We start from the raw sequence: 15,220 nt of genomic DNA, 5'->3' as shown, positions 1-15,220 counted from the left end.
AAAAAAAAAACCCAGTGCCCAAAAATCTAGTATGTATGGGGAGAAGTGGTAGAAAAATGTGGATGGGGCAGAGTGATTAGTAAAATGAATTTTGGAAGGAGGAGAATTCAAATAAAATGGAGAGAAATTAGAGGGAATTTTGACAAGTCTTTCAATAGATGTTCCTGAAAACATAAAGTTTCACTCATCAAAGTTTATAATCTTATGATTTCCAGCAAATTTAATATTTAAGTCATACAGTATGACAGAACTCATAATATTTAACTATTGTACAGTAGCATTGTCCAAAAATTAAAAATATAACCTAAACCTCATGTAGAAAGAAAGCTATCTAGCTACTTCAATAAAGTAAAAACGTAAGTGAAATTTTAAAATATTATGCTTCACATGGAAAAGCATGATAGAGATATAATAATGTATAGATGTTAAATATTCATGAGCTAGGTGTGGTGGCACATACCTCTAATCCCAGCACTTAAGGGACAGAAGCAGGCCAGTCTCTGTGAGTCTGAGGATAATCTGGCTTACATACTAAATTTCAGGCCAGTCAGGGCTACACAAGACCCTGTCTCAAAAAAAATTATTCCTGATATATTTGACATTCTCTTTTCTTTTAAGTACCTAAAACTTGGTGTGTAATTTTCTAGTAGCATGCATCAAATGAGCTACTACCTGGTCAGTAGTGGTAGTAAAAATAGTCGTATAAAATAATAAAAATTAGAGAATTTAAATGTAAACCAATTAAATAAAGTGTTGTAGAATTACTTAAAAATCATTTTCAAGTTCTCAAAAGCCACATGTGATTATGTACATGACATTGGACAGTGCTGCCTTCCACATATAGAGCCTGAGCTGCAAATCAATGGCAAATGTTATCTAGAGACAAGTTTGCTATTAAGTGGGAGATGCTATTAACATTGTCCCTTAAGTAGAGTAACAAAATACTACTCTCAAAAAGAAATTTTTCTGTATAGAGTTCCTAGGCCTTTAAATGCTGACTTTTTTGTACCTTTTACAACCCTCTGCTGGAAAATCTTCAAAAATTTAAGATATTGAATAGGACCAAACTGCAATAGTAGAAATGTACCACAAGAGGACCTGCAAAGACAAACTGAGCTCAAATTACAGCTTCGCCCATTATTAAACTGAAGTATAATTAGGAAAAACCTCTCACAGTCAGTATCAATGTGCTAGTTTTCTTACAATCTAAAAAGGTAAGTTAATTTGAAATTAACCCATGCTTTGTGGATATTATCAATAACTTGAGGCTACTAGAAGTAACATTTTAGCAAGAATTATTAGAGCATATGTAGTGATGAGGAACATGGAGTGTGAACTCACATAACCCAAACCAACACCCTACTTCTTTCCCACATGACCTTCATGATCTCATCAAGTTCCTCTATTATGTGACAAAGTCAATCACAGTAGTACTCCCTTTAGATTTGTTGGGATTTACAAGATGACATATTTAAGGGGCTTTTCACAGTGTATATTATGAAGTGCTTAAAAATCCCAGTAATTATGATGGTAATTGGTTGTTACCATCTCCTTTCCCCTGCACATTTCTAACAGTTCTTTGATAGGGAAGGAACATGATTTTTAGATTGATATACTTTTCTCTTTTTTTGTATAAATAATGACAGAATCATACACCGTTTGGTCTATTTATTATGACAAAAAGGACTTATCTGAAGGTAACAGCTCTGCCTCTTTGTAGTTTACAGTTAACAATCTCTAGAGTTAGATCAGAATCATGTTCTTCGACTCCTTCCAAGTACCTATTTCTGTTCCTGGCTAGTCCCTATAGTTTCTACTCACACTTCCGTTGCAACTGTGTACTTTTGAAGTTTGATGCTGGATACCATTTTCTCTGCTGTGAATTTTAGGCCTTGGATTCTGTCCCATTGTCTTCCTCATCTAAGCGTCTTTCCCAGTTTCCTCTGGCATCCAGTTACTGAAACTGATCTCCTTTAGAACTGCTCCCACACCCCCTCATCTGTGAGCAAGTTCTTGTTCTAACGGTCATAAAGAGCTCTGTCAATCAAATGCACATTAAGGTAGTTAGAAAGATAGTTTTTAAGTGAGTAATATCTTTAAAATTGGTTATAGGTCCATTATAAATATGCAAAATATCCAAATAACTGAATATATTATATTCTTTTAAATATGATATATTTAATTTGATGTAATTATGTTCATTTCTACATAAATGATTCCAATTCCAACAACTTAATAAAAATTTTAATATTAATCTTTTTATTCTCAAGCATTTTATCCATGTATATAACCTGGACCCTATTTTACTGCCTAAATTTTTCCAGTTTTACCCCAGCGCAATCTCCTCCTAACTTTGTATCCTTTTTTCTTGTGATGCTTTTTGTAAAAAAATATTTTATGCATTATATTTTACCATATTCTTCCCCTCCCTCAACTCCTTCAAGGTCCTACCCACTTCCCTACTCATCCAACTTCATCTTCTTTTTCTCTCTTCACTCCCAAAGCCCACAAAAGTAAGCATAAAAAACAAACAAAAAATAGCAAGAAAAAATACCAAAACAAAATGAAACAGAAGGACTATCCCCACCCCAGGGGAGAAAACCCCACAGAGTCAGTTTTGTGTTGGCCCACTGCTACTGGGCATGGGGATTGTGGTTGATATACTCCATTAGAGAAAGATGCTTTTCCATTTACCAGCAAGTATCAGTTGCAAACAAAGGGACAGAACTTTGTGTTACTTCTTACTGCTGGGATTTTGCCTGGTTTGATCTTGTACAGGTCTCTCTGACTTCATATGTGCATTGACCCTTTTGTCCTGTTCCTTTTGAATCATCCACCACCTCTGGCTATTCAAATCTTCCTGTCTCCTTTTCCAATAGATTCCTGAGCCTTGGGGTGTCCAATAGATTCCTGAGCCTTGGGGTGAAAGGCTCTGTGTAAGACATCCAAAAGTTCTCCAAAAGTCTCTCATTTTCTGCATGGTGTCCAATTGTGGATCTCTCTCTGTGTTAGTTCCCATCTATTGTAAGAAGCTTCTCTGATTGGAGTTGAGCAGTTCACTAATTTAAGGGTATAACAATCTGTTAATAGGAGTCATTTTATTGCTATGTCCCTTAGCAGAGTAATAGTACTAGGTATCAGCTTTTTCCAGGGCCCATGACCTATCTAGTGTCAGGTTCTTGACTACTTTTGTCAGTGTCAGGTATGGGTTACATCTCACGGAGTGTGCCTTAAATCCAATCAAAAAGTAGTTAATAATTTCTATAGCATTGCTACAACTATTACACCATTGTATCTTATAGGCATGTCAATGTTATAGGTAGTATGGTTTGTAGCTGATTGACATTGATTACTACCTTTCTCCTCTAGAACTGTGCAGAGGACCTTCCAGCACCAAAAACACTAGTTGGTAGAAGTGAAACTAGTTGGGCACCAGCTGGACTTCTTTATGTTTGATGACATAAGCAAGTGTTGTCCTCAGCAATAGGGCCTTGCCAGAAGGTTGTAGAAGGTAAACAGTGTTGATAAAAATAACTTATAATGTTTGGAATGTCTATAGGACTCCTTTTGCCAAGAAATCAATAAGATGCAACCCATTCCTGGCACTGGAGGTTTTGCTTTGTGGTATAAGATGTCTATATGAGGCATTCTATCCCTATTATATGGTAATTCTATTTTAATTCCTACCATATATGTAAATATTTTAGGATCCCTCTACAGTGCTAGGTTTTCATATGATTTTTCAAAAGGGCCTTTACTGTTAGTTGTTTCTTCCTATATTCCTTCATTTATCTTGTCCTCTCCTCCTTCTCTCCACTTAATCCTCTTCTAGTTTCATTTCCCCTTTATCTCTTTATAACACTATATTCTATTTTTCCTTACTTGGAATATCTTCTCATTCTTTCTGGTCTTGAGCATTTCACGTAAGTATACAATGAGATATGATCATATCTACCCCACATTTCCCTGTCTAAATCTCCCCAAATTCAATCCAACACAGCTCCCTTTTAACGTTGTGTCCTTTAACACTGTTTGAAGACATGATATGTCCAATTATTGATGTCACATTGAGGGCCAAGGCAAGGATCTCAATTAGGAGGATTCAAATCTTACATATCACACCTTAAATAAGAGTGCTCTCATCATTCCTACTCTGCTTCTTCCACCATCTATACACGATCATGGCTAGGCTGGTTGGCTCCTTTAGATTTTCCACCTTTAGAACTAGAGGTCAGGTAATAGAGAACTATTTCCTGAGGTATAGTGGTAGAAATAAAATTTCATCTAGTTTTGATGTTTATATGAAGGAAATAGTGGTTTATAATATTATTCTGTTTTCTGAGGTTGGCTAATTTCATCAAATTTTATATTTTTAGATTCACCCATATTGATGTATATGGCTGTAGTTTGTTTTCATAACTGTCAAGTATTTTTGAAAATAATATTATAATCATGCAGTTAAGTGTTACGGAGTGCTACAAGACACACTTCTGGGAGCACTTTGGACATACTTTTGGTACCTATGTACAAGAGTTTCTGCTACATATATTAACACAGATGAGCCCTTACTAATATTTGGGTATAAGTTGACATTCATTCTAATTTGTTGGTGCCTAGTATTATTTGGAAATAGTTTGAGTGGGTCCTTCAGAGATTTATGTTCTGGAAACTTGGTTCCCAATGTTTTATGTTTAGGATGTTTATTTTGTGGAACCTTTGAAATATAGAGCATAGCATAATATATTTAGATTATGAAGGAACCACCCTCATAAAGGATTAAAACAGGTCTCAGACTGGGTGGGTTTTTGTATGAGTTGGTTGTTATAAAAGAATTTGAAACATAGCTTATAAACTTCTTTCATGAACTGCCATTGTGATATCATCTGCCACTATTATTTTATCATGACTGACAGAAGCTGGTGCCATGGCATTGATTGATCCTTGATGACTGTGAGCTTAGTAAACTTTTCTTTACAATGTACTAGTTTATGGAATATTTTGTAGTGAAAATAAAAAAATAATGTGATATTTCCTATGATTTACTGGCTGTTAAATAATTTGATGTTACCTACACCTGTATATAAGTATAGAATTAGTGCATATGCACATACTTGAACAGAAAAATTGTTTTAAAAAGTAATTACAACAACTTTTACTTCTACATGTAAAAGGATTCTGTTGTTTCCATGTGACCATTATCTCAGAATCAGTAAACACTGTGGTCACCCCAAGGAGGAAAACATTTGCATTAGTGTAATTTGAATTTGTACTACTCTGGTTACCATTGTCGTTTAGTAACTTCTATAGCTCATCCTTTTATCAGTGAAATCTCTGTGTATATATTTTAGTAATTTTTTGACTTTTCCTTAATTTGTTTATAACAGTCATTTCTTGCGTGTACATACTGATAATATATTTGATTTTTCTGGGTTATCTTATCAATATCTTCATTTTAAAATTGGCAAGTATAATTTTTATCTTCTTACCAGTTCTGCCTTGTTTAACAAATCTTGCTTTATGCCACTATTTGATGTATATGTTTTCTGTATTATTTCTGGAAGTTTTAAAGTCACATCTTTCAGATTTAAGTTTTTGGTGCATCTGGAGTTGATTTTTGTATGGTGTGAGGTAAAGGTTTAATTTCACTATTTCCCCATATGGATAACACATTATTGTAGCAACTCTCATGGAAGAGCCTTTTTTATTCCCTTTGCCGTTATGAAATGTCAGTTTTGTTATATGTCAAGTTTCCACATGTGCAATAGGTTATTTCTGTACTTGCTACAGAATTCCATTGGCCTACTTGTCATTCTTTGTGTTAGCACTTCATAATTTCTGTGATTTCACAATTGATATTGGTTTCTAAGATGGCAAATTATACTGGTTGTGAGCCATATTTTTTGGAAAATAATTTCAATTGGGTGATGCTTATTCTTTAAGATGGACAGACTGGAAGGATAGTATTAAATTTAGCATGATGACCAAGTCATCTCTTTGGGAAAGCATTCACTTATCCCCATATCAAAAGTATTAACACTTCAATTGTGCTAATTCTGTTAATTTTGGCAATTCATAGTATATGAACATTTTGAGTACCTGTATAGTCTAATACTTTGTTTTATTTATTCATTTGTGTTTTTCTTCCTTTTCTCCATCACTAATTGATCAAATTTATCAAATTTTATCAATTTCATGTTGTATACATAGTACAGTCTATAAAGTAGATACTATAGTGAAATATATATTATATAATATTGATATGGTGCGGGAGAATTGTCTGTATTCTGTCAATCATGTTATAAATAAACGCTGATTGACCAGGTAGGAAATATAGGCAGGAAAACCAGAAAGGAAGTAGAAATGATATATTGAGAACAGGAGAATTCTGGGAAGGAGGAAGCTGATTCCTCCCACTCCTGCCCAGACCACCAAAGCAGCAGGATGTGATCTGCCCCACTGAAAAATGGTACTGAGCCACATGGCTAACATAGATCAGAAAGAAATGGGTTAATCAAGATGTGAGAGTTAGCCAGTGAGAAGCTAAAGCTAATGGGCCAATCAGCTTATAACTTATAGAGATCTATGTGTGATTTTTCTCTGGGACTAAACAGCTGTGAGAACTGGGTGGGACAGAAAACCCCCAACAACAAACAGGCATCCCATTCATGGCCTGGCCGATCATATTACAGATTGGCAACCATGTGGATAACTTCATCCACAAAAAGCCTGAGAAAGTTTGGGAAAGACTAAAGAAAACATTTTGGTTTTCAACTGTAGCAGTAGAAAAGCTGCTGTTTTAAAATGCTGGTTTTCTGGGCCTTCCTTCCAGGGAAAACTCTGATTCTTTCAAGCAGGCGGTGTGTGGACTATGGAGCTATGGATACATTGTTGCAGCTTGCTTCCTGGAAAGAAAACGCAATAGGAACTTTTGACTGTTGTTTACTATTGCAGCTTGCTTCCTGACAAGGACCTTAAAATGCCATAGAGTTGTGGGAAAAAAAACCTCTCCATATTCCTTAGCAAATTAAAGACCCATGTGGTCAGAAAAAGAGAGATATACAGTAAAGAAAGATTCAAAGAGGAAGAAAACTTCTAAATGGTTTACAGTGTGTAAAAATATATAAAGTTCTCAGAGTAAAAAAGAAAGAAAAAGAAAGAAAGAAAGAAAGAAAGAAAGAAAGAAAGAAAGAAAGAATAGCCTGGGAGGCAGAGACAGATGGATCTCTGTGAGTTCAAGGATAGCCTGGTTTACAGAGGGAATTCCAGGGCAAAAATATACAGAGAACCTGTCTCAAAAAGCCAAAAGTTAAAAGTAAAAATAAAAGAAATAGAGGTTAAAATAAAGCCACGTAAAGATGAAAAATACACAGAGAATCTTGATACTGTATGTTATTATGCTCTCTTTAAATTGTTTGAATGCTGAGGAAGGAGCAACAGCTGCTAAAAGATATTTGCTTATAAATGCTACAGAATTAATCCAAGATAGGTATTTTGAAAATACCTTGACTTCACAGTTGAAGTCTAAAGGTATTGTTACTTTGGAGAAGAGATTTTGCTTTTGTTTCCACAGAAAATGAGAGGCTGTGGATTTATTCAGAGTTAAAAATAATCCAGTTTGATCAAGGAAGACCACCTGAAAAGTCTCCAGCAGAAGTAGATGGCCCAGATGTCTTAATTCTTCATTCAGAACAGGTTCAAGACTGCTGCCTGAGATTTTCAAGACTCACAGGATACTTCAATCAGGACTTGATCATATCTAAATTTTCTTTAGGTCGCCATAAGATTATCAGTGCCCCAAACCAGCTGGAAGTAACCTGGAATACTACGCCCACATTCCCAAAAAATGGACTATGGATATTTTCCTTTTTTTTTTTTTTAAGAGGGGGAAGTGGTGCGGGAGAGTTGTCTGTAGTCTGTCAATCATGTTATAATTAAACGCTGATTGGCCAGGTAGGAAATATAGGCAGGAAAACCAGTCAGGAAGTAGAAATGATATAATGAGAACAGGAGAATTCTGGGAAGGAGGAAGCTGATTCCTCCCACTCCTGCCCAGACCACCAAAGCAGCAGGATGTGATCTGCCCCACTGAAAAAAGGTACTAAGCCACATGGCTAACATAGATCAGAAAAATGGGTTAATCAAGATGTGAGAGTTAGCCATTGAGAGGCTAAAGCTAATGGGCCAATCAGTTTATAATTTATGGAGACCTATATGTGATTTCCTTTGGGGATAAACAGTTGTGGGGTACTGGGCGGGACAGAAAACAACAACAAGCAGGCCTGGCCCCTCCATGTTACATTGATAGCCATGTATTTATAAAGATAACATATACATAACATTTGCATGTTTATAGTTTTTTAATTTAGTTCTATTATAATAATGCTTAGATAACTGAGTGAGACAAATAAAGAAAAGATGAGTTTTATAGAAAAAATCCCTTTGTTTTGAGTGCATGTTAGAAGATGCCTAGACGTACATGAATGATATATTGAGGACAAGTTTGGTGATAGTTCAAAAAGAAAATAGGAATTTTATTTTTAAAAAGAAAGAACAAAAGAAAAAGAATCAATTTTCTCAGTGTATACCCAAGTAATCCTGAAGAGAATGTTGCTAGAATTAAAGGCCATTTTGATAACATCCCAGAAAGAAAATTAGAAACATGTGATTTGAAACTAGACAGGCCATTTTTGTTACAACATGACAAAGAACTGGCTGACTTGTGCTTGTGTTTTAGTGCTTTGTTTAAGGTAACATTTTTGAGTGATGAAATTGAATATCGAACTGACAATATTTGAAGAAAGGTAGTGAAAGTGCAGCTTTGCTATTATTAACAATAATAGTAAAGTTTGTGTAAGAAAAATGACTTGAAGAATAAATTAGTAGTATAAAAGAGCCATAATATGAACGATATGGAAAATTCTCTGCCAATCCACATTAAAGCAATGTCAAGAAAAGCATACTAAGCAGGTAGCCAAATGACTTTTTGATGAGAACATTAATGCAAAAGAGAACTATAAATTTCAGTCATCACATCAGGTAAACTTCCTCTTTGACACAAAAGGGAAAGACATGAGAAAGGATATAGGTAGGGCTTTGAACCTCCTGTGGTATGGAGGATGGAGCCATAAAGCTTTTGGTCAGAAGTCACCTCAGGTGTATTCACTAATTGCTGTCCACCTTGTTCTTTAAGACAGGGTCTCTTACCAGGATCTTACCAAATAGCCTAGGCTGGCTAGGTAGCAAGATACAGGAATCTGTTTCTTCCTCTCCAATTCTGGGATTACAGACACATGTCACCACATCTGTCTGTTTACAGTTTTTCTTGGTGCTAGGGATGGAATTAAGTTCCTCATGTTTGTGCAGTTTTATGCTCTGACCTAGTTCCCAGACCCCAGAAGAAAAATTTATTATTATTGTATGTATGCTTCTCCTCTCTCTTCCTCTCCTTTCCAAACCTCTGGTGTGTGTGTATGTGTGTGTGTGTGTGTGTGTGTGTGTGTGTGTGTGTGTGTGTGTATGGGGAGCTGTGTACTTCATGTGCCAAGGCATGACTGTATTAGGTTAGATTTGGGATATTTTCATTCTAATTTAATCTAATGGGTTTTCTGTAGTTGTATCTTCCATCTTGGCTTCATACCTCTTATAAACAAAAGATTTGTAGGTTTGGTCTCTTAATCCCATTTCAGAGCTCTTGGAAGTTATGGTTGTGAATTTGTTTCATTTATAGCCATATGGTTGTGATACTTGTCTTCAAACCTTAATATATTATTCTGATAGGTCTAATCTACTGGTATTGCTTTCCACTATTTTCTTATTGAACTTTTTATCTATAAAATTTTCAGGTTTTTGAGAATTTGCTTGGTGAATTTATCATCCAAATCTTGAATGACTTCTACATTCATCTATTTATTTTTATTTTTCTTGAATTTGTTGATAATTTTAAAATTAGGTTAGAATTCCTTGCCCAACATTTCAATCAATTTTAAGTGTTTGGATTTGGTTGTTGAAAAATTGTGAGATTTTGGAGAAATCATTTTATTTTTCTTGAATTTTTATTTTTTGGGGGTTTCCATCTTGCAACTTTTTCATCTGTTAGGGTGGATATCTGTTGAATGAAAGTCATCTTAGTGGACAATTTTCTATTTTTGCATGTGTTTATGCATGTGCATTCATGGGCATATATGTGTATGTGCTGGTGCATAGAGGCACACTTGTATGCACATTGATGTGGAGGTCAGAGGACAACCTTGGTTGTCATCTTCAAGAAGATCATCCACTGTCTTTAAGAAAAGGTCTTTCTTTGCCCTGAATATCAACAGTAAACTTTTCTAACTATTGAGTAAACATCTAAGATTTGTCTGTCTACTTCCCCAATGATGAAATTGCAAGTATGTACTATCATGTTTGCATTTTTATGTGAATTCAGGTCTGCATACTTGTTAGACAATAACTTTATCACTGAATCATCCTGCCAAACTCTCTTGCAGCGGCAGATCCCATTACCGCTTGTCAGGGAGAAAGTAGACCACAAGAGAATGACCCAAAGCTTCTAAGCACTCACTATGTAACACATAATTGGAAATAGTCCCAATGCCAATCAAGATAGAAAAGAAAGGAGCCAAGATAATTATAAGCTGAGATGTTAAAAATTAACAAAAGTAAAAGTGTTATTAAGTTGACAATAAAATGTGGAATAGGTAGCAATCATAGAAAAGTATGAAAAATAGTAGTGAAGAAAAACTTGCTGAGAGGCTGGAGATGGCGATAACCCATACTCTCCCAACTTTGATGTTTACAAAATACATGTGTGAAGGCTACTATGAGCAGTTTTTCTTTCTCTCATGACTGTATAGTTTAGACCAGGAAGGGCTGTATGGAGCCTTAACCCCAATTTAATGCCTAATTGAGTGGTAGCTAAAATAATGTCTTATGCTTCTTCTGAATCCATGCGAGTGATGGATTCCAAGACACATGAGTCTTGGAAAAAGAGCAAATGCAAGCATTTTGCCAGCAGAGCTTATAGAATGGCCAATTGGATCACACACCCCCACCACATACACATGGATACACATACTATGGGCACTCTGTCAGTGCATTTTTGGGTAACAGAAATAGTCAGGAAATAGTTTTATCTCCATTAAATGTTTCTGAGGCTCTGAGTGTGAAGAAGGTAATCCAACTATGCAATCTGTGACATGGCTAAAGCACAGGCTCTGAGCAATACTATCTCCTTTAGACACTTAGTTCTCCACCTCAGCTTCCACTTGTAGCTGATCTAATTTCTCTTCTCATATAACAGACCATTCCCAAATGGAAGCACCACCTGCTTTTTATTGCAAACCAGCCCACACATCACAGCAAATAGACTTGTTTCTATGAATCTGAGTCCAAATTACAACTAATTTGTACTCTCAAGGTGGTCTCTCACACAGCAGGGAAAGGGAAGGGAGAGGGGGAAGTTGGAGGAGAAGGGAGAAAGGGAAAGGCTGTTAGTTCTTGAATATATAATGGAGAGACCAATATTCCCCTGGCTATAAGATTTGATTCTAAGACCCTCCCCACCTTAAAGTGATTTCTCACCATGATACCATTCAGCAAGCTAAAAAGTGCCTGGAGCTCTGTTGCACAGAATGCAAATCTCCTTTGTTAAACTATATTTTTTCCAAGTTTGTTTATTATGCAGCTGCTGAGCTTTCCAGGGTTTGTTGGACTCTAGCGTCCAAACACCGAGAAGGAGTCGCCCCCAGAGACCATCTCACACACCACAGCCGATGCAAAAGCATGAGGATTTTATTAATTCTGTCATGACAGGGTCCCCCAGCATTCGGGAAGCCGATGGACCTCGAATAGCTGGTACAGTTTACTTTTAAAGGGGCCACAGAAGCAAGGGGGGTTGTCCTTTGACGATTCTGATTAGCTTATTCGAAAGGGCTGTTACCAATAATTGACTGGAGAGCTGTTGCCTGATCAAATGAGGTAAGAGGTCATTTTGACCCCGTTTCCCAGGGGACCGAACCAAAACTTATGTATATGGGTAATTGTTCAGGAACTGAGTACGTGCGAGTGTAGCTGTTAGGTCCTTGGTTCCCAGGGGAGGAGGGGAAGCACTATGGCACAGAGGCTGAGAGGATTCAGAATTGTCAAAAATGGCTTCAGGATTGTCTTAAAGTCTTACAGGTTTTCTTTTTCACTTTTGCTTAAAGCACCACAGAAGACTCCCCCACCTATAGTATTACCTACACCTGATGTTAGAGTTCTTTGTTTATCTTACAAACAGAGAACCCAATATTTCTGGATTTAGTCTAATCTGTTTACTATTTACTGTTGCTCCCTCCAACAATTTCATGTCATCTCTCTTCCTAACAATATATAACTACTGCATTGTTTCAGCCAATCTATTATTATATTTATTATTATAGTTCTTTTAAAACTTATTTATTATTTCTTAAATGATTTTTAAACATTTTTTAAAATTTATTTTTCATTTCAACCATAGTTCTCCCTCCCACCCCTCCTCCTGTTCTCCCTCCCCTCCTCCACAGCCCACCCTCATCAACTCCTCCCAAAGGGTAAGGGCTCCCATGGAGAGTCAACAAAGTCTGGCCCATTGAGGGAGGACCAAGTTCCTTGGGGCTACATTAAGGCTGATTACAGGGCAAGGCTAGTTTGGGCATTCTCTCCACTATTGCTAGGAATTTTAGCTGGGGTAATTCTTGTGGATTTTGGGAATTTTTCTAGCACCAGGTTTCTACCTAAGCCCATAATGACTCTCTCTATCAAAATACCTCTTTCATTGCTCTCGCCTCCGACCCTCCCCCAACAGGACTATCCTGTTTTCTCATGTTCTCATCCTCCACACCCTCCCCTCTACTACCCCCCTCATCTTCAGTTTACCCAGGAGTTCTTATCTAATTACCCTTCCCAGGGTATTCCATGCATTTCTCTTAGGGCCCACCTTGTTACCTAGCTTCTTTGGAGCTGTGAGTTGTAGTCTGGTTATCCTTTGTTTTACATCTAGTATCCACTTATGAGTGACTACATAGCATGTTTGTCTTTCTGAGTCTGGAAACCATCTGATCATCTCATTAGATGCAGAAAAAACCTTCACCAAAATCACAATAAAGGTCTTGGAGAGATAAGATATACAAGGAACATACCTAAACATAATAAAAGTAATTTACAGCAAGCCAACAACCAACATCAAATTAAATAGAGAGAAACTCAAAGTGATTCCTCTAAAATCAGGAACAAGACAAGACTGACCATTCTTTTTATATTTCTTCAATGTAGTACTCAAAGTTCTAGCTAGATCAATAAGACAACAACAGAGATCAAGGGGATACAAATTGGAAAGGAAGAAGTCAAACTATTGCTATTTGCAGATGAAATGATAGTATACATAAATGACCCTAAAAATTTTACCAGGGAACTCCTACAGCTGATAAATACCTTCAGTAATGTGGCAGAACACAAGATCAACTAAAAAAAAATCAGTAACCCTCCTATATACAAATGATAAATGGGATGAGAAAGAAATCAGAGAAACATCACCCTCACAATAGCTAGAAATATAAAATACTGTGGGGTAACCTTAACTAAACAAGTGAAAGACCTCTATGACAAGAACTTTAAGCATCTAAAGAAAGAAATTAAAGAAGATATCAGGAAATTTAAAGATTACCCATGCTCTTAGGTAGGTAGGATCAAAATTATTAAAGTTCTTAATAATTATACTTTGATTGTTCAAAACAATACTCCTTGCTCATAAGAAAATTTTTTGGATTAATTTATTTTGAGAGATTACATGCATACATACAAAAGTTACATGATATGAAAGTTCGTTTGTTCTATTTTTAAAAATTAATAAATGAATAAGTAAATGAAGACCAAGTCACCAGAGTAAAGGTAAAAAACTGAACTGTCCTTTACACCTATTGGGAGAGGTAAAATCAGTTTTCTCCAATAGAATCACACTGGGTATATCAACTACTCCAGAGCCAGCTTCAGGTTCAAGAATAGTTTAAGAGAGGACCAACATATAATGGATACCCCATTTATTTGGTTACAGTTTGGTATGTTTTATTTTCTTTCTGGGCATGGTTTTACTTTGTTTTCTTTGTTTTGGGAGTTTCTGTTGTTATAATGGGTTTTTGCTTGTTTTTGTTTTTTGAGGAAGAATGCAAAGTTGAGTAGGTAGTGATGCAGAGAAAAAGGAAATTAGTTTCTGTGAAAAATTGTCACGATTTGTAGTTTTTTAATAAATATGCAAAATAATTATTCCTACATAGAAAATTTCAAGCTACCAATTGCTTAACCCCCAATTTGTAACCTTTTTGAATATTATTATTATTCAGATCTGATAAGATGGTACATACTGAATATGGCACAGCACAGTACAATACAACACCACAACATAGCAAAATCAGAGCTCAAAGTTGCTTGATCATTGTTAAGAGAACTGTATGGAGAATGAAAAGGATCCATTCAGTGCTGGAAATCACAATGGAAGTTTGAATCAAGTGGGCCAACTGAGCATAATTAATTACTCCATTTATCTTTTTCAAATTACATGGAATAATTTAAATAATGACACAAAAAAGCTACAGTAGCATTACTTAGGTTCTTGTAGTGAGCATCAGGTAGTTCCACCTTAGCAGTATCTATTTGCTGATTTCTGTTTGGAGTTTTTGGTCACTGTTACTTTATGCTCTTTAGTCTTAAAGACTTTCTAGTTTAATACTGCAATATCTATCCCATGATCCATGAAGAAACACACTACATTCTTGAATATTTTTTTTCTTCAAACACTCACCATTTGATAAGCTGAGTATTTTAATGATGAGTTCTTTCTGTCTCTTTGCTGGAAGTTAAAGATTTATGAAATCAGGGATTTTTTTTCTGTTTCATTCATAGCTATGTCTCTAGTACCTAGAGCAGTCACTGACAGAGATAGCAAATTTACAAATATTTGGTAGATGAATACTAATGCTGATAAAAGGGGGTGTATCAGTAGAGGGCTATAAATAATGGGGAGTTCTTGATGAGAGACAAGATTAAATATCAAGAATAGGATACATCCCATGTTCCTCTTTTTGGGTCTGGCTTACCTCACTCAGGAGAGTGTTTTCTATTTCCATCCATTTGCATGCAAAATTCAAGAAGTCCTTGCTTTTTACTGCTGAGTAATACTCTAATATGTATATATTCCATACATTCTTCA

The sequence above is a fragment of the Microtus ochrogaster genome, unplaced genomic scaffold (genome assembly GCF_000317375.1).
Source record: "Microtus ochrogaster isolate Prairie Vole_2 unplaced genomic scaffold, MicOch1.0 UNK59, whole genome shotgun sequence".
Classification (NCBI taxonomy): domain Eukaryota; kingdom Metazoa; phylum Chordata; class Mammalia; order Rodentia; family Cricetidae; genus Microtus; species Microtus ochrogaster.
The sequence above is the reverse complement of the archived record's forward strand: the minus strand, read 5'-3'. Positions refer to the sequence as shown.